This window comes from Capra hircus, chromosome 5 (genome assembly GCF_001704415.2).
Source record: "Capra hircus breed San Clemente chromosome 5, ASM170441v1, whole genome shotgun sequence".
Lineage (NCBI taxonomy): Eukaryota > Metazoa > Chordata > Mammalia > Artiodactyla > Bovidae > Capra > Capra hircus.
Window position 1 is genome coordinate 90,983,208 of NC_030812.1, and position 25,947 is coordinate 91,009,154.

Sequence of the window (25,947 nt, forward strand, 5' to 3'; positions counted from 1 at the left end):
GAATGGATTAACTGAAATATATTAGTTAGATAAACATGAAGATATTTGAGACCTTTGGCAGCATTTTACATATATATCTATATTGAAATTTGTTATGTCATCTCTACATTTTTAAGGTTCTAAAATTATAGTAAAAATACTCAGTTTGGGGGGTAGGAACAAATAAAATTTATATACTTTAAATGTTGACTATAAGGTAAATATAGTGGTAGGAACATTTATAAAGATTGCCTTAGAGGGAATTTCCTTGCAGTCCAATGCTTAGGACTCCATGTTTCCACTGCTAGGGGCCTGGGTTCTGTCTTTAGTTAGGGAACTGAGAGCCTGCAAGCTGCGTGGCATGATAAATAAGCAAATAAATCAGGAAATAAATAAATAAAAGCAGAGACTTGAGAATTAGAAAAAAAGATTATCTTGTATATCTGATCCATTATTTTATAGTGCCTTTAGTCAGGAAGAGAGACTATAGGATATAATAGTTTTTTTAATGACCTAACCTACACCTTTTTAATTGAAATTTCCCTCATTAACCTTAGAGAACACGTATTTAGTTTCCCTTCTTTAAAAATCTTCCATCTATCCAAAGCAAAAACAATACCCAGTTGTGGATCTGACTGGTGATAGAAGCAAGATCTGATGCTGTAAAGAGTAATATTGCATAGGAACCTAGAATGTCAGGTCCATGAATCAAGGCAAATTGGAAGTGGTCAAACAAGAGATGGCAAGGGTGAACGTCGACATTCTAAGAATCAGTGAACTAAAATGGACTGGAATGGGTGAATTTAACTCAGATGACCATTACATCTACTATTGTGGGCAGGAATTTCTCAGAAGAAATGGAGTAGCTATCATGATCAACAAAAGAGTCGGAAATGCAGTACTTGGATGCAATCTCAAAAAGGACAAATGATCTCTGTCCATTCCCAAAGCAAACCATTCAATATCACAGTTATCCAAGTCTATGCCCCAACCAGTAATGCTGAAGAAACTGAAGATGAATGATTTTATGAAGACCTACAAGACCTTTTAGAACTAACACCACAAAAGATGTCCTTTTCATATAGGGGACTGGAATGCAAAAGTAGGAAGTCAAGAAACACCTGGAGTAAAAGGCAAATTTGGCCTTGGAATGCGGAATGAAGCAGGGCAAAGACTAATAGAGTTTTGCCAAGAAAATGCACTGGTCATAGCAAACACCCACTTCCAACAACACAAGAGAAGACTCTACACATGGACATCACCAGATGGTCAACACCGAAATCAGATTGATGATATTCTTTGCAGCCAAAGATGGAGAAGCTCTACACAGTCAACAAAAACAAGACCAGGAGCTGACTGTGGCTCAGATCATGAACCCTTATTACCAAATTCAGACTCAAATTGAAGAAAATAGGGAAAACCACTAGATCATTCAGATATGACCAAAATCAAATCCCTTATAATTATACAGTGGAAGTGAGAAATAGATTTAAGGGCCTAAATCTGTTAGATAGAATGCCTGATGAACTATGGAATGAAGTTTGTGACATTGTGCAGGACACAGGGATCAAGACCATCTCCATGGAAAAGAAATGCAGAAAAGCAAAATAGCTGTCTGGAGAGGCCTTACAAATAGCTGTGAAGAGAAGAGAGGTGAAAAGCAAAGGAGAAAAGGAAAGATACAGGCATCTAAATGCAGAGTTCCAAAGAATAGAAAGAAAAGATAAGAAAGCCTTCTTCAGCGATCAATGAAAAGAAATAGAGGAAAAAAAACAGATTGGGAAAGACTAGAGATCTCTTCAAGAAAATTAGAGATACCAAGGGAAAACTTCATGCAAAGATGGGCTTGATAAAGACAGAAATGGTGTGGACCTAACAGAAGCAGAAGATATTAAGAAGAGGTGGCAAGAATACACAGAAGAACTGTACAAAAAAGATCTTCACGACCCAGATAGTCATGATGATGTGATAATCACTAATCTAGAGCCAGACATCTTGGAATGTGAAGTTAAGTGGGCCTTAGAAAGAATCACTACTAACAAAGCTAGTGGAGGTGATAGAATTTCAGTTGAGCTGTTTCAAATCCTGAAAGATGATGCTGTGAAAGTGCTGCACTCAATATGCCAGCGAGTTTGGAAAACTCAGCAGTGGCCACAGGGCTGGAAAAGGTCAGTTTTCATTTCAATTCCAAAGAAAGGCAATGCCAAAGAATGCTCAAACTACCACACAATTGCACTCATCTCACATGCTAGTAAAGTAATGCTCAAAATTCTCCAAGCCAGGCTTCAGCAATATGTGAACCGTGAACTCCCTGATGTTCAAGCTGGTTTTAGAAAAGGCAGAGGAACCAGAGATCAAATTGCCAACATCCGCTGGATCATGGAAAAAGCAAGAGAGCTCCAGAAAAACATCTACTTCTGCTTTATTGACTATGCCAAAGCCTTTGACTGTGTGGATCAAATTCTGAAAGAGATGGGAATACCAGACCACCAAACCTGCCTCTTGAGAAATCTGTATTCAGGCCAGGAGGCAACAGTTAGAACTGGACATGAAACAACAGACTGGTTCCAAATAGGAAAAGGAGTACGTCAAGGCTGTATATTGTCACCCTGCTTATTTAACTTCTATGCAGAGTACATCATGAGAAACGCTGGGCTGGAAGGAACACAAGCTTGAATCAAGATTGTCAGGAGAAATATCAATAACCTCAGATATGCAGATGACACCACCCATATGGCAGAAAGTGAAGAGGAGCTAAAAAGCCTCTTGATGAAAGTGAAAGAGGAGAGTGAAAAAGTTGGCTTAAAGCTCAACATTCAGAAAACAAAGATCATGGCATCTGGTCCCATCACTTCATGGGAAATAAATGGGAAAACACTGGAAACAGTGTCAGACTTTATTTTTGGGGACTCCAAAATCACTGCAGATGGTGATTGCAGCCATGAAATTAAAAGATGCTTACTCCTTGGAAGAAAAGTTATGACCAACCTAGATAGAATATTCAAAAGCAGAGACATTACTTTGCCGACGAAGGTCCATCTAGTCAAGGCTATGGTTTTTCCTGTGGTCATGTATGGATGTGAGAGTTTGACTGTGAAGAAAGCTGAGTGCTGAAGAATTGATGCTTTTGAACTGTGGTGTTGGAGAAGACTCTTGAGAGTCCCTTGGACTGCAAGGAGATCCAACCAGTCCATTCTAAAGGAGATCAGCCCTGGGATTTCTTTGGAAGGACTGATGCTAAAGCTGAAGCTCCAGTACTTTGGCCACCTCATGCGAAGTGTTGACTCATTGGAAAAGACCTTGATGCCGGGAGGGATTGGGGACAGGAGGAGAAGGGGACGACCGAGGATTAGATGGCTGGATGCCATCACGGACTCAATGGATGTGAGTCTGAGTGAACTCCGGGAGATGGTGATGGACAAGGAGGCCTGGCGTGCTGCGATTCATGGGGTCGCAAAGAGTCGAACATGACTGAGTGACTGAACTGAACTGAACTGTTGACTTGGCTTATTTTCACTACGTTCAACTTCTCCTTCTTAATCTGAACAACAATGTCACTTTAAATCCTTTGCACATGTAATTTTTCCTAGATTGATAATCAGTTCATGGCTCTTTAGTTTCAAAACATTAACTACTCATCCACCAATATAACTATTCGATAGTGGTATTATAAAATTTTTTAACATTAACAGCCATTAATTTATATCAGTAAACTGATTATCATATCAACTTTTACTTTTATTCAATATTTCTTATTATTTATAAGTTTAAAAAGGTTAAAATATTGCTTGGGATATGACTAATGTGGTGGTAGTTTTTATTCTAATATAGTGTATATGCCCAATATGTTATAAGATATTTGTTGCTGAGTTGAAGACGTTGGATTATTTCTGAATTATTACTCTTCAGAGTCAAGAGCATATATGAGGTCACTGATATATGTAATTAGAATAACATCAATATTTTTGAAAACTTTATCAGACTGAAGTATAAGTTTAACTGAGTCTCAAGAAAGAGGCATTATATTTCAGGTACCAAGGACTGCTTCTTGGATTCACTCAGTGGTAATTGGTGATAAAACAGATGGTAATCTGAGATATGCATGCATTCAAAGTTGCTGAATGAAAATATCCAAGAGAATATTCTCATCTGCCAACTTAAACAGAAATGGGCTTCCTGGGTGGCTGAAATGGTAAAGAATCTGTCTGCAGTGTGGGAGACCTGGGTTCTACCCCTGGGATAGGAAGATCCCCTGGAAAAGGACATGGCAACCCACTCTAGTATTCTTGCCTAGAAAATTCCATGGACAGAAGAGCCAGGTGGGTTACAGTCCATGGAGTCACAAAGAGTCAGACATGACTGAGTGAGTAACACTTTCACTTTCAATGGGAAGAATGGCAGGTGTGAAGTAGTTCTCTAAACTGAATGCTGCAGTCACATTCTGGCAAAAAGCCTTAAATAACACAGTTCAAGAATACACTCTGTAAACGCACTGTTTAGGCAGCATAGATTTCATATGTCCATTTCACGTACACACTTCAAAAGAACAGGTACACGGGATGCTCTAACAAATAGCAAATGGAATTTTAGCTTTCCGAGTGGCTCAGTGGTAAAGAACCTGCCTGCCAATGTAGGAGATGCAGATTGCAACCCCAGTTGGGGAAGATCCCCTGGGGAATAAATTGGCAACCCACTGGACTATTCTTGCCTGGAAATTCCCGTGGACAGAGGAGCCTGGTGGGCTGCAGTCCATGGGATTTCAAAAGAGTCAGAGACAACTGAAGTGACTTAGCACATGCATGCATAGGCGCTCATAGAACTGTCCAGGAGGCACAATTTGAACTTAATAGTATCATATCCTAACTTTGTGATAATAATGTGATAATATCATTTAAAATAAGTGAGTTTATCAAAGGTTTTTCTTTCTTCTGTACTTTTGGTTAGCAACCCCTTTCAATATTTAATGCATATAGAACAATATCACAATATGTAATAAATATTCAGTTATTTAACTTACTCCAGCATTTTATTTTAAATTCCTGCCAATGGTAGCCTACTTTCTATACCACCAACAATTAGCATAGTATATTACATTCAAATGTCACTAGATTATGCCAGTTGAATAAGTGATTTTGAGCAGATTTTTAGATTTAATGTTCGTATGCATTCTGAGTATTAAATTGCTAAGTTGGGTTTATTTTGTGATTGACCATTTCCAATCCAACTATTTGCTTTCATGTTAATAATCAAGCTATCACATTTATCTTACTTCAGATAGCCATAAGGTATTTTGGCAGAAAAACTTTATATAGATCCCGTAGACTAAACTGAATCAATAAAACACATCAGCCACTAACTTCCTATCACAAGCATCTGAGGTATCCAAGGTGTGTTCAGCAAGTCTGAACATCTTACAAATCCTTTCTTGGTTTAGCATTTCAACTTCAACTCTTTTAATATGTAATATTAGGTAATATGCAATAAATATTAAATATCATTTAATATGTAATAAAATATGTAATATCTTTTATTAACTGCCCATGGCAACCCTCTTCAGTATTCTTGCCTGGAGAATCCCCATGGACAGAGGATCCTGGTGGGCTACAGTCCATAGGGTCACAAAGAGTCAGACGACTGAAGCGATAGCATGTGCAGGTAATGTGCCAGTGATCTCTTCCCAATAAACACCATAACAGCCCATCACTCATGGAAACATTGGGTTCCTGTATTTCTCTAAATGACTTTCTCTGTATAGTCCAATTAATATTCTATAACTGTAATAGACACTTATTCTAAAATATTGGGGGGAAAAAAAACCTTGTATTTGTACAATGCTCAACCATTGCAAATTCTGCATGTTTTGATTTAATCAAACCTCTAACCAAAGTGTGCCAGTGGTGTTAGAAATAATGGAGGATAGTTGATCATTGTATATAACTGAATCAACCAAACTCGGCAATTCATGGACTAGAATAAAGATGAAATAGAGGTCGGTGAGGACTTGAGACTTTGAGAATGATGGCACAACAGAATAAGAAAAGATGTGAAAGTGAAAGTGAAGTCGCTCAGTCGTATCTGACTCTTTGCGACCCCATGGACTGTAGCCTACCAGGCTCCTCCATCCGTGGACTTCTCCAGGCAAGAGTACCCAAGTGGGTTGCCATTTGAGGAACATACTAATTTGATAAATAGGAGGTTTTAGTGTATAAAAGGTGAATCAAGCAGCTCCTGGTGCTTTAATAAAGCTCTGACAATCAGACATCTAACTAGAAATTAAGATAAAAGTTGTCAATACATCACAGAATTAAATTTGAGAATGATTCTTATAGATGTGAGAACTGAGCAGAATAGTAAAGTGAAAACTTTAGACACACAATGAGGGGACTAAGCTGACATAGTCAAGATGATATTAGGAAATAAATTGTGTTTAAAACCAGGCACCCTCTGATTCACCACTCAAAAGTAATAAAATATGAAAAAGAATGAATTTGAGTCAGTTCTAATGAGGTGGATGAACCTAGAGCCTGTTATACAGAGTGAGGCAAATCAGAAATAGAAAAAACATTATTGTATGTTAATGCATACATATGGAATCTAGAAAAATGGCAGTGAAGGATGAAAATGCAGATATAGAAAACAGACTTGTGGGCACAGTGGAGGAAGGAAAGAGTGGGACAAATGGATAAAGTAGCATCAACGTATATACACTACTATGTGTATAACAGATTGCTAGTGAGAAGTTGCTGTATAACACAGGGAGCCCATGCTGGTGCTCTGTGATGACCTAGAGGGGTGTGATGAAGGGAGAGGAGGGAGGCTCACGAGGGAGGTGATCTATGTATAATTATGATTAATTTGCATTGCTGTGTAGCAGAAACTAACACAATATTGTAAAATAATTTTCTCCCAGTTAAAAAAATTTAAAAAAATAAAAAATTATGTTCAATACTTAGCCCCAAATTAAACCCTAACATATATGGTCAGCTAATTTTTGATAAGGGAGCCAGAAATATACAATGGAGAAAGGATAGATTCTTCAACAAATAATGTTTGGACTCAGAGGGAGAGGGAGAGGGTGGGATGATTTGGGAGAATGGGAATTCTAACATGTATACTGTCATGTAAGAATTGAATCGCCAGTCCATGTCTGACGTAGGATGCAGCTTGCTTGGGGCTGGTGCATGGGGATGACCCAGAGAGATGTTGTGGGGAGGGAGGTGGGAGGGGGGTTCATGTTTGGGAACGCATGTAAGAATTAAAGATTTTAAAATTTAAAAAAAAATAAAAAATTAAAATAAAAAAATTAAAAAAAAATAATAACTGCCAAAAAAAAAAAACAAAAAAACAAATAATGTTGTGAAAACTAGATAGCCACGTGCAGAAAAATGAGATCGGACCTCCATCTTATACTATGCATGAAAATTAACTCAAAATAGGTCAGATAATTAAACAGAAACCTGAAACCATAAAACTAAAAGAAAACAGGGATGGAGCTCCTGTACATTTGTCTTGGCAATGATTTTTTTGGAAGAATACAAACAACATCAAAAAGAAAATCAACAAGTTGGACTACAACAAACTTAAAACTTTCTGGACAGCAAAATAAACAATCAACAAAAATGAAAAGGCAGTGTAAAGTATGAGAAAAAAATGTTTGCAAATGATGCATTGAATAAGGAGTTAATACTCCAAATATTTAAAGAACTCATGCAACTCAATAACAAACAAGCAAAACCAAAAAACTACAACAGTCTGAATAAAAAATGGGCAGAGAAACTAAAAAGATATTTTTTTCTCAAGGAGACAATGAAATGGCCAACAGGTACAGGAAAAGATGCTCAACATTACTAATCATCAGGGAAATGAAAATCAAATCACAATGAGGCGTCACTTCACACCTGTAAGAAAGGCTATCATCAAAAATACAAGGGATAATAAGTGTCAGCAAGGATGTGGAGAAAAAGGGACCCTTATATACCATTGGCCATTGATGGAATAAGTGGTTCAGCAAATATGGTGAACAGAATAAAGGTTTCTTGCAAAACTAAAAATAGAAATTTCACAAAATTGAGCAATCCCACTTCTAGGTATGTATCTGAGTACCCTTTAGCAGGTGAATGAACAACTGTGATTATATATCCAGATAATGGAATACCACTCACAAAATAAAAGTGACCATACTATTGATACACAAAACACCTTGGATGAATCTTGAGGAAATTATGCTGAGTGACAGAAACTAAATTTAAAAGGTTACATGCTATATGACAGTTTATGTGACATCCTCAAAAAGGCAACTCTACAGGAATGCAAAGTAAGTAGGTTTTTGCTAGAGAATGGAGGTGATAGAGGTATATCTGTAAAGGAGTAGCATGAAGAGTTTGGGGGAGACGTGATAAAACTTTTCTGTGTTCTGACAGCAGGTATACAAACTGTTAAGTGTGATGAAGTTCTCAGGACTATGCATGCGTGCTTGGTCACTCAGCTGTATACACCTCTTTGGGATCCTATGGACTGTAGCCCGCCAGGCTTCTCATACATGGGATTCTCCAGGCAAGAATATTGGCCTGGGCTGCCATTTCCTCTTCCAGGGGATTTTCCCCACTCAGGGACTGAACCTGAATGCCTTGCATCCCCTGCTTTGGCAGGCATATTCCTTACCATTGAGTTACGTGGATGCCCTCTCAGGTCCATATGTGCAAAGAAAAAGACAGTAAATTTTATTGTATGTAAAATATTTATGCAAAGACACTGTGTGTATTATAAACCACATCGCATTTAAACTTTATCCCATATATGACCAAACTAAGACCTTGGTAATACACCAAGAATTATACAATCATATAAAAGTAAGACAGACTTCCTTCAAACTTCTGATTGATCTTAAATACTGGAAGAAGCGCGAGGCTTCCTAACCCTAGAACAAATTATATTTTCCCTGTACTGTGTTACTTTAGGTCATGAAAAAGAGTAGTTAATTCTTTACCAAGTAATTCTTTAACAAGGTTTATTGTAAATGGTAAGTCCTCAAGTAATCTGTAAGTTGAAAGATGAATTAAACTTATCTTGGCATCTCAACTATCACCCAAAACATACTATCAGATTTTTCAGCTTATTTCTTATCAATGAGCTGCAAAAATAGATGAACCTTTCTGTGAAGTTCTGATTGATCATGAATGTTGGAACAATCTGAGGAAAGTAGAAGAATGAGGCAATTGGAAATACCTCCACATAGCTAGGATTTGCCAAATGCTGAGTCAAAGATTCATGAGGGAAGAAATCATTTGCTTCCTGCTCATGATTTGAGTCATCTCCTGCTCACTCAGCCATTTCAAAGAAGGAATTGCAACAACTGGAGCCACAGAGCAGTTGGAAGTCACAGTTTATCTTTGGGTGGTTAAAAATCAATTGTAGTGAAAAATAAACAAGGACAAATAGAAAGTCCTGGCCTGGCCAAATAGCAGCAGCAAATAGCAGTTTTAAAATGTTGTTGGCAAGGAATGAAAAAAATACAAACAAGACAGAGAGTGAGGACTACTGAAAAGCAGATATAGAGGTAGAGAAAATAAAAAGAAATTGACAATTAAAATATTTAATTATAGCTCAATTAAAAATATCCAGGCAAGCCTCCTGGGAAGAGACAAAGTAAAATTATATTGTTTATGTTCAGAACAGCTTGGATTGAGAAAAATATCAGATTTTAAAAGAAAACAAATCTAAACTATTTCATTAAATTGCTTTAGCAGTTTTCAATTAAAAAAAAATACAACAAGCTTCACTAACCAATTTAATTACACTATGAATGAGAGCAGCTTGGAACTTTAACATAACTGTCTACTTGTATTCAAACAAAACTGAAAATAAAGAATAACAGTGCTAAAAAAAATCTATCTTTCATTTGCAATTTTCAAAATAGCATATAGTATATTTAATGTCTTTCCCTAAATATTAGTCTACCTCTTTAGGTATTAATATATTATCTTCAGTTCAGTTCAGTTCAGTTCTGTCGCTCAGTAGTGTCCGACTCTTGGCTGCCCCATGAACTGCAGCACGCCAGGCTTCCCTGTCCATCACCAACTCCCAGAGCTCACTTGAACTCAGGTCCATCGAGTCAGTGATGCCATCTAACCATCTCATCCTCTGTCATCCCCTTCTCCTCCTGTCTTCAATCTTTCCCAGCATCAGGGTCTTTTCCAGTGAGTCAGTCAGTTCTCATCAGGTGGCCAAATATTGGAGTTTCAGCTTCAGCATCAGTCCTTCAAATGAATATTCAGAACTGATTTCCTTTAGGATTGACTGGTTTGATTTCCTTGCAGTTCAAGGGGCTCTCAAGAGTCTTAACTAACACCACAGTTCAAAAACATCAATTCTTCGGTGCTCAGATTAATATATAATCTTAGTTTAGTTTTTAAAATATAGAAAGTAAGCTAAGATGTAAGCTCTCTAAGCTTAGGGATCTTTCCTCTGTTCACTGATACATCCCACATATCTTAAACACTACCTGGCACACACAATATGTATTTTAAAAATAGTTCATGGGGAAGTATATTTGGTGAACAGTTGATGTTCTAAGGATGCACTGTACTTTAGCTTAAATGTCATTTCTTTTTCTGATAATTGGTAGCACTAAGTTCTTCTATAAAATCTTAACTAAAAATGATAGGCAGAACATTTTTAAACATTCTGAATATTATTTAGGGCATCTATAATAGTAAGACATTAATAAGCCAATATCTAATTGAAGATAGAAATTCAGAAGGATAAATAAAACACTGTAGGCTCTTTTGCCTTGAAAGTATGTGTAACTTATACCATTAAACTCTTAACGGACTTGCCCAGTGGCAAGAATTCACCTGAAATGCAGGAGACCCAGGAAACCCAAGTTTGATCCCTGGGTCAGAAAGATTCCCTGGAGGAGAGCATGGCAACCCACTACAATATTCTTTCCAGGATAATCCCACGGACAGAGGAGCCTGGTGGGCTACAGTCCATGGGGTTGCAAAGAGTTAGACATAACTGAGCACACACACACACACAGAGGTACAAAAACTGAAAACAAAGTCAAGGGAAAGTAATAAGAAATTCTTTCTCCACTAATTTGGGACTCTGAAGGACTCTCATGTTAGGGAGAATTTGAAGTAAATTCATACTTACTAATCTATTAGCCCAATTGAGTTTATGAATGATATTAATTGACAGACTAAAGAACTAAAATAAATCCCAAGCAAGATGAAAGAGAAAGGGAGAGAGGGAAAGGGAAAAAAAGAAAGGGAAAAAAAGAAAGGGAGTGAGGATGGGAGGAAAGGAGAAAGGAATTATAACCTGGACATATCACAGAGAAATTGCAGGATAGTAAAGAATAACAGAAGATGTCGATATCAGCCACAAAGTAAAGAGAGTAATTTCTTACCTTTCATGGAGTAATAAGTAGACTGTTTAGCCACTAGTTTTTAGTCGTATCTCACTCTTTGCAACCCCAAGGACTGTAGACACCAGGCTCCTCTGTCCATGGGATTTCCCAGCCAAGAATACTGGAGTGGGTTGCCATTTCCTTCTCCAAGGGATCTTCCCAACCTGGGGATCAAACCCACATCTCCTTCAAGTAGATTTTTACCACTGAGCCACCCGAGGAGCTCTAATTAGTAGATGGACACTACAAATTGAGTATAGCAATATGAAAAAATCTTCATTGTATTTTTATTAAATTTAGCTGAATTTCAGATGATCAAGAATTCAAGATTCACTTAACATTTGAAATTAACCAAGGAAAATCACCCCATTAGCAAATTAAAGGGAAGAAAAAACTATAAGTTCATTTTAATAAATACAGAGAAAGCACTTGGTAAAATTCCTCTTGATTTGGTGGAACATAGATATTTGTTTTACAATCAGTCTTTATATACTTCAATATGAATTATGTTTTTTAAAAAATCATTGAAATAACCAGGAATACCTGGATTGATATTCTGGTTTTGCAATTAACTATCTCTGTTACTATAATAACAGTAAACTCTTAAATGCTACTTAACATGTGCTGTCTTTTAGTCACTTTCAGTATATTAACTTAATTAATTTCTCCTTAAATATAAGATAAATATATTGTACAGCATTTACAAATGAAAGATCTGAGTTACAGACTGTTTACATACATGGTACATTTTACAGAGGTAAGTGGTAAATTTTAAATACATACTCGATCCTTCATAAGAGCTCTAGCACTGTTCTATCTAATTCACCTTTCTGAGCAGTTAGTTTGAGATATTAGTACCCACCTCTAGATGCTTTTGAACTGTGGGTTGGAGAAGACTCTTGAGAATCCCTTAGACTGCAAGGAGATCCAACCAGTCCATCCTAAAGGAGATCAGTCCTGGGTGCTCATTTGAGGGACTGATGTTGAAGCTGAAACTCCAATACTTTGACCACCTGATGAGAAGAGCTGACTCATTTGAAAAGACCCTGATGCTGGGAAAGATTGAGGGCAGAAGGAGAAGGGGACGACAGAAGATGAGATGGTTGGATGGCATCACCGACTTGATGGACATGGGTTTGGGTGGACTCCGGGTTGGTGATGTACAGGGAAGCCTGGCATGCTGTGTTTCATGGAGTCACAAAGAGTTGGACAAGACTGAACGACTAAACTGAACTAGAGTTATATAAGAGGATTAAATAAGATAATATTTGTAAAGCCTACAGCACACTGTCTAATCAACACAGTAACTACTGATAAGTAAGCACTTGAGATATAAAGAATTACTTGCCCAATCCGTGACACGGATTTCTGAGCACTTCACTTCCTGTTGAAATTTCAGGTTAATATACATGATATAATTAGCAAATAAAGCAGATATTATTTTCTATTAAAATAGATGACAGTCATAGGATCAAAATAATGATAACATTTTAAAATAAATGTGTGCCTCTATCTTTAGTTTCTTAAGGAGGCTCCATATTGTTTTCCATACTGGCTGTATCAATTTATATTCCCATCAGCAGTGTAGCAGGATTCCCTTTTCTCCACACCCTCTTCAACATTTATTGTTTATAGATATTTAAATAATGGCCATTCTTGCTGATGTGAGGTGATATCTCACTGTGGTTTTAATTTGCATTTTTCTAATAGATTAGTGATGGTGAACATTTTGTGTGTGCCTCTGGGCCATCTGTATGTCTTCTTTGGAGAACAGTCTATTTAGGTCTTCTGCCCAATTTTTGTTTGTTTGTTTTTAATTGAGCCACATGAGCTGTTTGTAAATTTTGGAGACCAATCCCTTGTTGGCCACATCATTGTAAATATTTGCTCCCATCCCATGGGTTTTCTTTTCACTTTGTTTGTGGATTTTTTCACTGTACAAAGGCTTTTAAGTATAATTAGGTCCCATTGGTTTATTTTTGTTTTTATTTCCATTAATCTAGGAGATGGAACAAAAAAGATATTGCTGAGATTTATGTCAAAGGATGCTTTGCCCAATTTTTTCTCTAAGAGCTTTACAGTATCCAGTCCAACATTAAGATCTTTTGTCCATTTTGAGTTTACTTTTGTCTATAGTGTTAAAGTACTAAAAATAGAGCTATTGCATGATCCAGCAATCCCACTCCTGGGCATACCTCCGGAGAAAAACATGGTTCAAAAAGATACATGCACCCCAATGTTCATTGTAGTGCTGTTTACAACAGCCAAGACATGGAAGCAACCTAAATATCTGTTGACAGATGAGTGATAAGGAAGATGCGGTACATGTATACAACAGACTATTACTCAACCATTGAAAAGAATGAAAGAATGTCATCTGCAGCAACATAGATGGACCTGGATATTATTATACTGAGTAAAGTAAGTCAGACAAAGACTAATAAAATATGATATGGCTTATATGCAGAACCTAAAAAATGTGATACAAGTAAACTTATTTACAAAACAGAAACAGACTCACAGTCTCAGAGAAAGAATTTATGGTTACCAGAGGGAAAGAAAGAAAGAAAGTGAAGTTGCTCAGTTGTGTCCAACTCTCTGTGACCCCATGGACTGCAGCCTACCAGGCTCCTCCCTCCATGGGATTCTCCAGGCAAGAGTACTGGAGTAGGTTGCCATTTCCTTCTCCAGGGGATCTTCCTGACCCAGGGATTGAACCTGGGTCTCCTGCATTCCAGGCAGACGCTTTAACCTCTGAGCCACCAGGGAAGCTTACCAGAGGGAAAGAGTGGGGGTATAGATTGAAAGTTTGGGATTAACATGTATACACTGCTATATTTAAAATATGTAACAAGCAAGGACTTACTGTATAGCACAGGGAACTCTGCTAAATATTCTGTAATAACCTAAATGGGAAGAGGATTTGAAAAGGAATATATATATGTATGTATTATAAATATGTATGTATATGTTAGTTGCTCAGTTGTGTCTGACTTTTTGTGACCCATGGACTGTAGCCCACCAAGCTCCTCTTTCCATGGAATTTTCCAGGCAAGAATATGATAGTGAGTTGTCATTTCCTTCTCCAAGTGATCTTCCTAACCCAAGGATAGAACTGAGGTCTCCTGCCTTGCAGGAAGATTCTTTACCATCTGAGCCACTAGGAAAGCTATCAGCTCAGTTCAGTTCAGTTGCTCAGTCATTCGACTTTTTGTGACCTCATGGACTGCAGCACTCCTGGCCTCCCTATCCATCACCAACTCCTGGAACTTGTTCAAACTCATGTCCATTGAGTCAGTGATGCCATCCAACCTCTCATCCTCTGTTGTCCCCTTCTCCTCCTGCCTTCAGTCTTTCCTAGCATCAGGGTCTTTTCCAATGAGTCAGTTCTTCACATCAGGTGGCCAAAGTATTGGATCTTTGGCTTCAGCGTCGGTCGTTCCAATGAATATTCAGAACTGATTTCCTTTAGGATTGACTGGTTTGATCTCCTTGTAGTCCAAGGGACTCTCAAGAGTCTTCAATACCACAGTTCAAAAGCATCAATTCTTCAGTTCTCAGCTTTATTTATGGTCCAACTATCACATCCATACATGACTACTGGAAAAACCATAGCTTTGGCTAGACAGACTTTTGTCAGAAAGCTATAAGTGAATATAAATATGTATGTATAAATGAATCACTTTGATGTACACCTGAAATTAACACATGGTTAACTACACTCTGATATCAAATTTTAAAAATTTAAGTAAAAATAATCTCTTCCCATATCACCTGTGTATGGAATCTAGAAGTACAACAAACTAGCGAATATTGCAAACAAATAAAAAAAGCAGACTCACACATATAGAGAGCAAACTAGTGGTTACCAGTGAGGAGAGGGAAGAGGAGAGGGGCAATATAGAGATAGAAGAGTAGGAGTAGGGAGTACAAACTATTCTGTGTAAAATATGCTACAAGGATATATTATACAACACAAAGATTATAGCCAACACTTTATAACAACTATAAGTAGAATACAATCTTTAAAAATTGTGAATCACTATATTGCATACAGCAACTATACTTCATTTTTAAAATTTAAAATAAAATAAAAATAAAATTTTAAAATAAATGTGTACTTTTTTCCTATTACAGTATTCTTGCCTGGGAGATCTCACAGGCAGAGGAGACTGGTGGGCTCCAGTCACTGGTGTAGCAAAACAGTCAGACACAACTTAGTCCCTAAACAACAACAGAATTTTCCTATTCTGCTCGCATGATACTGCTTACCACTTCTTTGAGACTCATTGTTTTCTACTTCATATTTGTAACTATATATCAAGATATCTGATTTTCTTTGAAAAATGTTAAGTCTTATAACAATTCTAAGGGTAAGCTCAAGGTGATATCTAGTCTGTCTTAGAATTTCCAATGATCTCTAGAGAAATGACCTATAAATAATAAGTACAGGTATATTGTAACTGACTAAAATAGGAGTAAATCAAGACTAGCCTTGTAAGAAAACCAGGATTGGGCTTTTAACTGATATTTTCAAACTTTAGCTAGGTAAAAAGAAAATGAACATTTTTTCTTGCTTTAATTCAGAGCTCTTCTGCCAAAAATTTTATGAAGACTAGGTAGGGTATTTGAATTCTGCCCATAACAGGTAAACAGCTATAAACAGGATTCTAGAAATCTTTTAAATATCTCAGTCTCATGTTTTTCTAAACTGATTATATAAATTGAGTGTTATGTCTTTATATAGACCATGGTCTTAGTAGTCTATTTTTGCATCATTAATGGAAGGAAAAAAGATACAAAGTGTTTTGAATATGGAAGAATAACCCAAGTGGAAACTCTCCTTTAGCTTAAATCAAATGAATTGGAGTTCCCTGAGCAATATCACATTCATTTTAAAACGACTTACTGCAGTCTTTAAGCAATGTTGCACCTGCTAATGTCACACTGAATACCATATGCATATTCAAGCTCTCTCTTTAGGGTTCTCATCTAAAATTGGGAATATTCCACCCTAGAGACAGGAAATGCTGGGGAAGGATACCAAGAATACCACTTTTTAAAATACCACTTTTTTAAAAAGCAGATGTGCTCTTCAAAGATAGTTTCTTTCTCATCACGCCTATGGCTAAGCAATTAAATAAAATCTGGGTTATGTTAAGAAAAGGCGAACAAACACATTATAGACACCAAAAATATTTTAGATAACTAGTTAGTCTTATAGGAGTACTACTATATGCCTCAGTAGTCTTTCTGTAAAAACTAGAAAATGATCTCCCAGGACTTGGCAATAGAACAAAATTCTGAGGATGCAATCACCATGAATCAATATGTAATTAAAAAATTTTAATGACATGCAGAAATAATACACCCTGTGGAATGTTTGTGTGAGAGTGAGAAAACTTGAGAAATAATTGAGTCTAACTAGAACAGTTATATTGGAGAAGGCAATGGCAACCCGCTCCAGCACTCTTGCCTGGAAAATCCCATGGACAGAGGAGCCTGGTAGGCTGCAATCCATGTGGTGGTGAAGAGTCAGACACAACTGAACGACTTCACTTTCACTTGTCACTTTCATGCATTGCAGAAGGAAACGGCAACCCACTCCAGTGTTCTTGCCTGGAGAATCCCAGGGACAGGGGAGCCTGGTGGGCTGCCATCTATGGGGTCACACAGAGTCGGACATGACTGAAGTGACTTAGTAGCAGCAGCAGCAGCAGTACAGTTATATGGGGCTTCCCAGCTGACTCAGTGGTAATGAATCCCTGGCCAATGCAGGAGATACAAGAGATGAGGGTTCAATTCCTGGGTCAAGAATATGACCTAGAAGAGGAACTGGTGACCCTTTCCAGTATGCTTGACTGGGAAATTCCAAGGACAGAGAAGGCTACAGTCCATAGTGTCACCAAGAGTTGGACACGACTGAAGTGACTTAGCACTCACACAAGCAATGAACCGAGACTGCTTTGTTCTGAAGCACCAAAGAACTTGAATTTACAAGACAATTAAACCAATAACTGATTTCAATAACTAAACCAATAACTAATACTAATTTGCTGGATATTACCGTGCATTCTTTGTAAAGTGAACCCATTTCTTATGACTTAAAGAACCAAAGAAGTTGGAACTATACCACAAGATGTTTCCAATCCAGAATGAGAGAAAAATTCATTTGAAAACAACTCAGTTTTTTAAGCTTCAATCTTGAAAGCAAAGGCCAATAAGTAGATTTTATGAGATACTCTAGTGGCTCAGATGGTAAAAAATCTGCCTGCAATGCAGGAGACCTGAGTTCAATCCTGGGTTGGGAAGATCTCCTGGAGGAGGGCATGGCAACCCACTCCAGTATTCTTGTCTTGGAAATCCTATGGACAGAGGAGCCTGGCCAGTCCATAGGGTTGCAAACAGTCAGACATGGCTAAGTGATTAAGCACAGACTAATTAGATAACATTAAGAGATAGAGACCATTGAGTTGATTAAACTAAGCAAGACAAGCAACACAAGAATATCCAGGTATATCATTTAAAACAGATTTGGAGCAAGTATGGAAGATGTAAATTTTACATTTAAATGAATTTTACGAAGGTGGCATATTTTTATTCAATTTATCTCTTATCCTCTGGCAGGCATTTGATATTTATAAGAAATATAGGATACGTTCTATTTCACAAACATCTAGTATTACCATCATACAATATCAACAAAATGGGCCCATTATTATCCTGTTACATGAAAAGATATCAACATGCATACATTATAAATGATAATATAGAACTCAGAAATGATAGACAGTTAAGATAATGAAAGTGTATTTCTGTGCCTGTCAAGTGCAAGATAATGGCTTCTTTAGTTTTCATGGTTTTTTGAAATATAGAGGAAAATTCTTTGAGATCTTAAGAGCTGAATAATAGGTGTCAGAGTTGTTTTAGTTGTTTTTTTTTTTTTTTCTTTTTAGCTTCCTATATTAAAGTGGCCATTTTTGGCACAACAACCAGAAAGTTAAATTCAACAAGTGATTTAACTTGTAATAATTTGCTGTCATTGTTCAAGATCCAACTGGAATCTAGGCTGGTCAAAGATCTTTTATTTTTCTTTTTAATTCAACATACACATTATTTTAAGCTCTGTTCTAAGACCTTGTAACTTTATTTCATTTACTCCTTACATTACTTAGAGCAAGTACATAGATGAGATTTTTAATTTTTATTTGCATTTGCAGGTAGTGAAAGGTAGCACAGAACAACAACAAAAAAATCTGTCCTAGAAAATGGACCTAGGAAATGCTAGATTTAGGATTTGAAGCAATGTGTCTGTTTGCAACAACTATGCTTTTAATGCACACAATAATACCTCTAAGTATCATGAGGATATGCCCCAAATTCATCAAATCTTGAATAACAGTATTAATGGTTTTTATTTCCTTAGAAAGTGAACAAATTTTGGTTTCATATAAAGAGATTATGGACCTTGATTTGACACATCTTGTTATAATTTCTTACATTTCATTACTTACAGAAATCAATGTAATACATTTCCTATGTAATTCTTACATTTTCTGTATCTCCTCCCCCTAAATACACATAAGATGCTTAATAAAATACCAGGTCTTTTGAGGTTTCTTAAGACATATAACCATCTAAAGCTTTCTTTCCCAATATAGCACCCTAACGTTTTCAAGTCTATGCTCTTAGTGTCATTTAAGTGATTCTAACATCTCAGCCTTATGGCAAAAAGTGAAGAAGAACTGAAAAGCCTCTTGATGAAAGTGAAAGAAGAGAGTGAAAAAGTTGGCTTAAAGCTCAACATTCAGAAAACGAAGATCATGGCATCTGCTCTCATCACTTCATGGAAAATAGATGGGGAAACAGTGGAAACAGTGTCAGACTTTATTGTTTTGGGACTCCAAAATCACTGCAGATGGTGATTGCAGCCATGAAATTAAAAGACACTTACTCTTTGGAAGGAAAGTTATGACCAAGCTAGATAGCATATTCAAAAACAGACATTACTTTACCAACACAGATCCATCTAGTCAAGGCTATGGTTGTTCCTGTGGTCATGCATGGATGTGAGGGTTGGACTGTGAAGAAAGCTGAGAGCCAAAGAATTGATGCTTTTGAACTGTGGTGTTGGAGAAGACTCTTGAGAGTGCCTTGAGAGTGCAAGGAGATCCAACCATCCATCCTAAAGGAGATCAGTCCTGGGTGTTCTTTGGAAAGACTGATGCTAAAGCTGAAACTCCAGTACTTTGGCCACCTCATGCGAAGAGTTGACTCACTGGAAAAGACTCTGATGCTGGGAGGGATTGGGGGCAGGAGGAGAAGGGGACGACAGAGGATGAGATGGCTGGACGGCATCACTGACTCGCTGGACATAAGTTTGGGTAAACTCCGGGAGTTGGTGATAGACAGGGAGGCCTGGCGTGCTGTGATTCATGGGGCAGCAAAGAGTCGGACATGACTGACTGACTGAACTGAACTGAACATCTCAGCAAAAAATTGTTGTCACATTTGGAAAAGCAGAAAATAAAATGTCAAATTTTATCTGATCCTGCAGGAAATAACAGATTCCTTTCTTCCAAATCTCAACATTTTTTGAGTGAAGAATTTTGAAATTTTTATTTTTTTCTTCAGTGCGATTAGAAGCCATGGCTTCATCACACAGTCTTCCAATTCTTTACACCCATCACACTGTTTAGTGCCAATGGCTACTGGATGCCTTAAAGCTTGCCTCAAATGGGCACTTTATTACCCTTGATAATTTTCTTACTTATTTTTCTTCTGAATACTACAGGCTGCCTGAGTCACTTCATTTTTTACTAATAGTTTCAATATTACTGACAGATTCCCATTTATGTTGCCTTAATCAGACACCAAACATTGCATCAGATTTTATATTTAACAACAAAATTCACTGTAGTTTAAGAAAAAAAGAATTGGTTGAAGGACATTCCACAAATATGGTATGAACTTATCTTTGATACAGGTCAGAGAGTTAGACTCAAAAACTGATCCAGTAAACACACTTCTACTATATATGAGCGAGAAAACTCACATTCATTAGCAAAAACCTATGTAGTTTTTAGGGTTTCCCTAGTGGCTCAGACAGTAAACTATCTGCCTACAATGCGGGATACCCAGCTTCAAACCCTGGGTCTGGAAGATCCTCTGGAGAAGGAAATGGCAACCCACTCCAATACTCTTGCCTGGAAAATTCCATGGATGGAGGAGGCTGTTAAGCTTCGGCCCTTGGGGTTGCAAAGAGTTGGACACAACTGAGCATTTTCAAAAAGCCTCTAGTGTTAGTGATGTCAGCATCATGGTTGTGTGAGACGCTTCGTTTATTGTACCTCTTCAGTCTACAACTAGTAAAACATAATCTGACAAAGTTGCCTTTGCCCAACACACCAAGATGCCCACTTCCCTGGTGGCTCACAGGTTAAAGCGTCTGCCTCCAATGCAGGAGACCCGGGTTCAATCCCTGGGTTGCGAAGATTCCCTGGAGAAGGAAATGGCAACCCACTCCAGTATTGTCGCCTGGAGAATCCCATGGACTGAGGAGGCTGGTGGGCTGCAGTCCACGGGGTCACAAAGAGTCAGACACGACTGAGTGACTTTACTTACTTAACATTTAAAGGTAGGTGGACTGGAGTACATAGAGGAGGTAGAACCAGGAAACAGCAAAAGGGTTGCCTATGATCTTGGACCCCTGGCCATGGCAGCTGAGTCTGCAACCCTGGAGAACACAGTAGCATCAGAAAAGTCAGCACACATGACACCAGCCTCTTGGCTGTAGCAGTGCCCATGGCCATGGGTAAATAGACAGCAGCAGTGGGACCTACGGACTTGTCCCTCTAGCCATGAAGATGCTCATGACTCCACACATCTAGCCTGCAGTGACAGGGCCTGTGAACCCAACAACCCTGGTCACAGCAGAAACACTCATGCACCTTCCACCTGCTTCCTGCCACAGAAGTGGAACTTGCCCCTCAGCAACAGAGGCATCCATAGTCCTGGTGCCCCAGACAGTGATGCCAACAACACTGGCAGCTGCAAGTCACCAATGGCCTGGAGTCCCAAGAAATAACAAGTGCACCAGGCAATGAGTGTGACCTCAAATATAACCAAAGATCTCAGGTAAGAGAAACCAAAAACTTGTGTTACATTACCACCTACTGAATAACTAAAGAAAGGCCTCCAGTTACTACCTTGTTGAATCCTTGTGTGTGTCTGCTAACTTATTTCAATTGTGTCCAACTATTTGCGATGCTATGGACTGTAGACAACTGGAAAAGTCCAGGGGATTCTCCAGGCAAGAATACTGGAGTGGGTTGCCATATACTCCTCTAGCAGATCTTCCTAACTCAAGGATCAAACCCTTGTCTCATGTCTTCTGCATTGGCAAGCAGGTTCATTACCACTAGCGCCACCTGTTGAACCCTTAGAATCAAATTAAAAAAAGGAAAAGAAGTAAAAGGCTTTGCCTAAAATTGATGTTCACAACTTCAGTTGCACCAGCAGGGGAACAATTCACCAAGCACCATGCAACCACAGTAACAAAGTATCACAAAAAGAAAATGACAAGTCTGCAGAAAGCAGATTTGAAGTCACAGGATATTGCTATTTATTTATAGCTATTTTTAACAGAAAATTCAAAATAACTGTCATGAATGAACTAAATGAGCTAAAAGAGAGCTCAGAAAGGTGGCTCAATGAGCTGAGGGACAAAATTGATGGACAGAAGTTATATTTTACCAGTGAGACTTAAACACTAAAAGAAGAATAAACTATACTCTAGAGCTGAAGAACTCAATACACGAGATGAAGAATACATTAGAAATTATTAGAAATAGACCAAACTCTCTGAAAGAGAGAGTTAGCAAGTTCAAAGTTAGAAATCTAGGTGGATAAGACAGTAAAGAATCTGCCTGCAAGTCAGGAGACTCAGGTTCAATCCCTGGGTTAAGAAGAGCCCATGGAGAAGAGAATGGCTATCCACTCCAGTTTTCTTGCCTGGAGAACTCCATGAACAGAGGAACGTGGCAGCCTACAGTCCATGGGATCACAGAGTTGGATATAATTGAGCAGCTAACAGACACAAAAAAGAAATTCTAAAGACACATCTGACTCCATTACCAAGGGTAATATTAGGATAATAGATATCCCAGGAAAAGAGAGGGAAAAAGGGAACACAGGGTTTGTTTAAAGAAATAACACCTGAGACCTTCCTAAACCTGGGGAAGGAACTGGATATACAAGTACATAGAGCTAAGAGGAAACCCAATTACTTCAAGTAAAAACCACCTTCACCAAGACATATCATGTTAAAACTGTCAAAACTTAACAACAAAGAAAGAATTTTAAAGGCAGTGAGAGGAAAAAGATGGTAACCTACAAGGGAACACCTGTTAGGCTATCAGCAGATTTCTTAGCAGAAACTCTACCAGATATGAGAGAGTGGAATGACATACTGAAAGTTCTGAAAGATAAAAGCTGTCACCCAAGAATACTTTATCTAGCAAATTTATCATTGAGATATGAAGGAGAAATAAAGGATTTCCAAGAGAAACAAAAGCTGAGAGAGTTCATCAATACCAGATCTGCCTTATAAGAAATGTTGAGGTCATTTACCTAATACAAAAAATAGAAAAATGAAAAGTACACAAAATTTTGAGGTAGGTGATAAGTAATCAGAAAATAACAGCTCTATTGCAGAATAGCCTGTTCAACACTTAATTATAGCATAAAAGTTAAAAGGAATAAAAACAGTAAAAATAACCATAGCTACTTCAATTTGCTGCAAATATAAGATGTAAAAAGAGGTAATTTGAGACAATACATAAAAGAGAAAGAAGAAAAGGGCAAAACCTGTATTGACAAATGAAGAAAATATTCTATAACCAAAAAAAGGACTATGTTATATTTGAGAACTTTACACAAATTTCATAGTAACCACAAAACCCAAAATTGGAGTAGAGGCAAAAAATGGAAAAATAAGAAGGTGAGAAAATCCTCACAAAAAATCATCAAACTATAATGGCAGGCACAGACACAGGAAAAAGAAGCAATGGCAACATAAAGCAAATAGAAAGCAAAAGTTAAAATGGCAGCAATATGCCCTCACATATCAATAATCATCCAAAATGTAAATGGACAGAATTCATTAATCAAAAGATGCAGAGTGGCTAGACAGATTGAAAAACAAGACCCAGCTATATCCTGCCTTCAGGAGACACACCTCTAAATGTGAAGTGCTTGGAAGAACAATAAATGCATATTACTAAGTGAAAGTAGTTAATTTGAAAAGACTACATAAGGTATGAGTCCAACTGTATGGTGTTCTGGAAAAGGTAAAACTATTGACAGCCAAAATTTCAGTGGTTGAAAATGGTTGTGGGGGAGCCATGGAAAGGATGACTGGGAATAACATTACAGATTTTTAGGTAAGTAAAAATACTCTGTGTGGTACCATAGTGGTCATTACATGTCATTAGAAATTTGTCTAAATGTATAGAAAGTACAACACCAAGAGTGAACCCTAAGGTTAACTGTGGACTTGGGTGATAGTAATGTGTCACCGCAGCTTTATCAGTTATAACAAAGGCACCATTTTGATTGGGATGTCGAGACTTTGGGAGGCTAGTTGTGTGGCCAGGAGGGAATGTCTGAAAAATTTCTGCACCTTCCTCTTAATTTTGCTGTTAATCTAATACTGGTCTAAAAAAGTATCTTAAATGCATATTAAAATAAGTACAATAAAGATCTACCACATAAATCTGAAGGAGCCAAATGGAGTTTAAATGTCACAGTGTTAAGTTGCTGAAGACATAGTAAAAATAAGATGCTGAGTTCTTACATGGGACTGTGACTAGTAAGTAATATGAGCCAACTGCAATCATTAGATTCCCACTAAATAAAGACACATGTATATCAAATAAAGAACATAATAAAATAGAAAAAGATAAATTAAAAATAAGCATTTTACTCAAAAAATAATGAAAGAAGAAAAGGGAAGTAGAATGGGTGAGCCAAATACTGTAATATAATAAATAAGGAAAGTTATGACCAACTTAGGCAGCATATTAAAAAGCAGAGACATTATGTTGCCAACAAAGGTCCGTCTAGTCAAGGCTATGGTTTTTCCAGTGGTCATGTATGGATGTGAGAGTTGGACTGTGAAGAAGGCTGAGTGCTGAAGAACTGATGCTTGTAAACTGTAATGTTAGAGAAGACTCTTGAGAGTCCCTTGGACTATAAGGAGATCCAACCACTCCATCCAAAAGGAGATCAGTCCTGGGTATTCATTGGAAGGACTGATGTTGAAGCTGAAACTCCAATACTTTGGCCACCTGATGTGAAGAACTGACTCATTGGAAAAGACCCTGATGCTGGCAAAGATTGAGGGCAGGAGGAGAAGGGGACGACAGAGGATAAGATGGTTGGATGGCATCACCAACTCAATGGACATGAGTTTGGGTAGGTTCTGGGAGTTGGTGATGGACAGGGAGGTCTGGTGTGGGGCATTTCATGGGTTCACAAAGAGTCGGACACAGCTGAACAACTGAACTGAATTTAACTGAGCTAAACTTAAAATATATTAATAATTTAATATAATGTACTAAATACTGACAATTTTAAAAGCAAAGATATATTTTGCATGTATATATAAACATAAATAAAGTGGCTTAAATATAAGCATATGAGAAAACTAAAGCAGAGAATTAATCAACCAGACATAAAATATACATAGGTAAAATAGAGATTAAAAAAAATAGAAATCAACAAGCATAGGGACAATATTTTAAAATCAATTCTCTCAGTAAAGACATAAAATATTTCATGACATTTTTAGGAAACACAGCCTAAAAAACAAATATAGAACTGAATCCAAGAACCACAGCAGACACATACATTTTCAACAATGTATAGAATATGCATATATATATTATATAAATACATGTACATGTATGTGCATGCATACATGTACATATATGTTTGTATACTTCATATATATTAAATACATGCATGTATATAAATATGAGCTTCTCTGGATGGCTCAAATGGCAAAGAATCTGCGTACAATGCAGGAGACCCAGGTTCTATCCCTGGGTTGGAAGATCCCTTGGCGGATGGTATGGCAACCCACTCTTGTGTTCTTGCCTGGAGAATTCCCATGAGCAGAGGAGCCAGGCAGGCTATAGTCCACAGGATCACTGAGTTGGACACTACTGAAGCACCTTAGCATGCATGACAAAATATGTTTAAAGATCTCCTCTTCTCAAACCAGGTTTACAAAATTATGTTTATACAATTTAATTAATCCAAATAAACTATTCCATTCATCATAAATTCTTACTTAGTAGAGTAAAATTTGTGAAGATTTCATTCATTCTTAGAGTTGAAGCTGATTTCATTAAGTAGGTATTTTGGTCAAAGCCACATAAGTAAGAAATTGTATACTGGCTATTTTAAAATAATAGAAATGAATTATTCTTTGAAATATGCTAATAATGTAGACTTTAAAAAAGTTATCTTCATTTGCTAAACTAACAGAACAG

At 37.4% G+C, this 25,947-nt stretch overlaps 1 non-coding gene across 1 annotated transcript; it reads right to left on the reverse strand.

Moving 5' to 3' along the window:
• Positions 14,086-14,158, reverse strand: TRNAS-GGA. Its single transcript has one exon. It is a non-coding gene; the product is annotated as a tRNA-Ser (tRNA).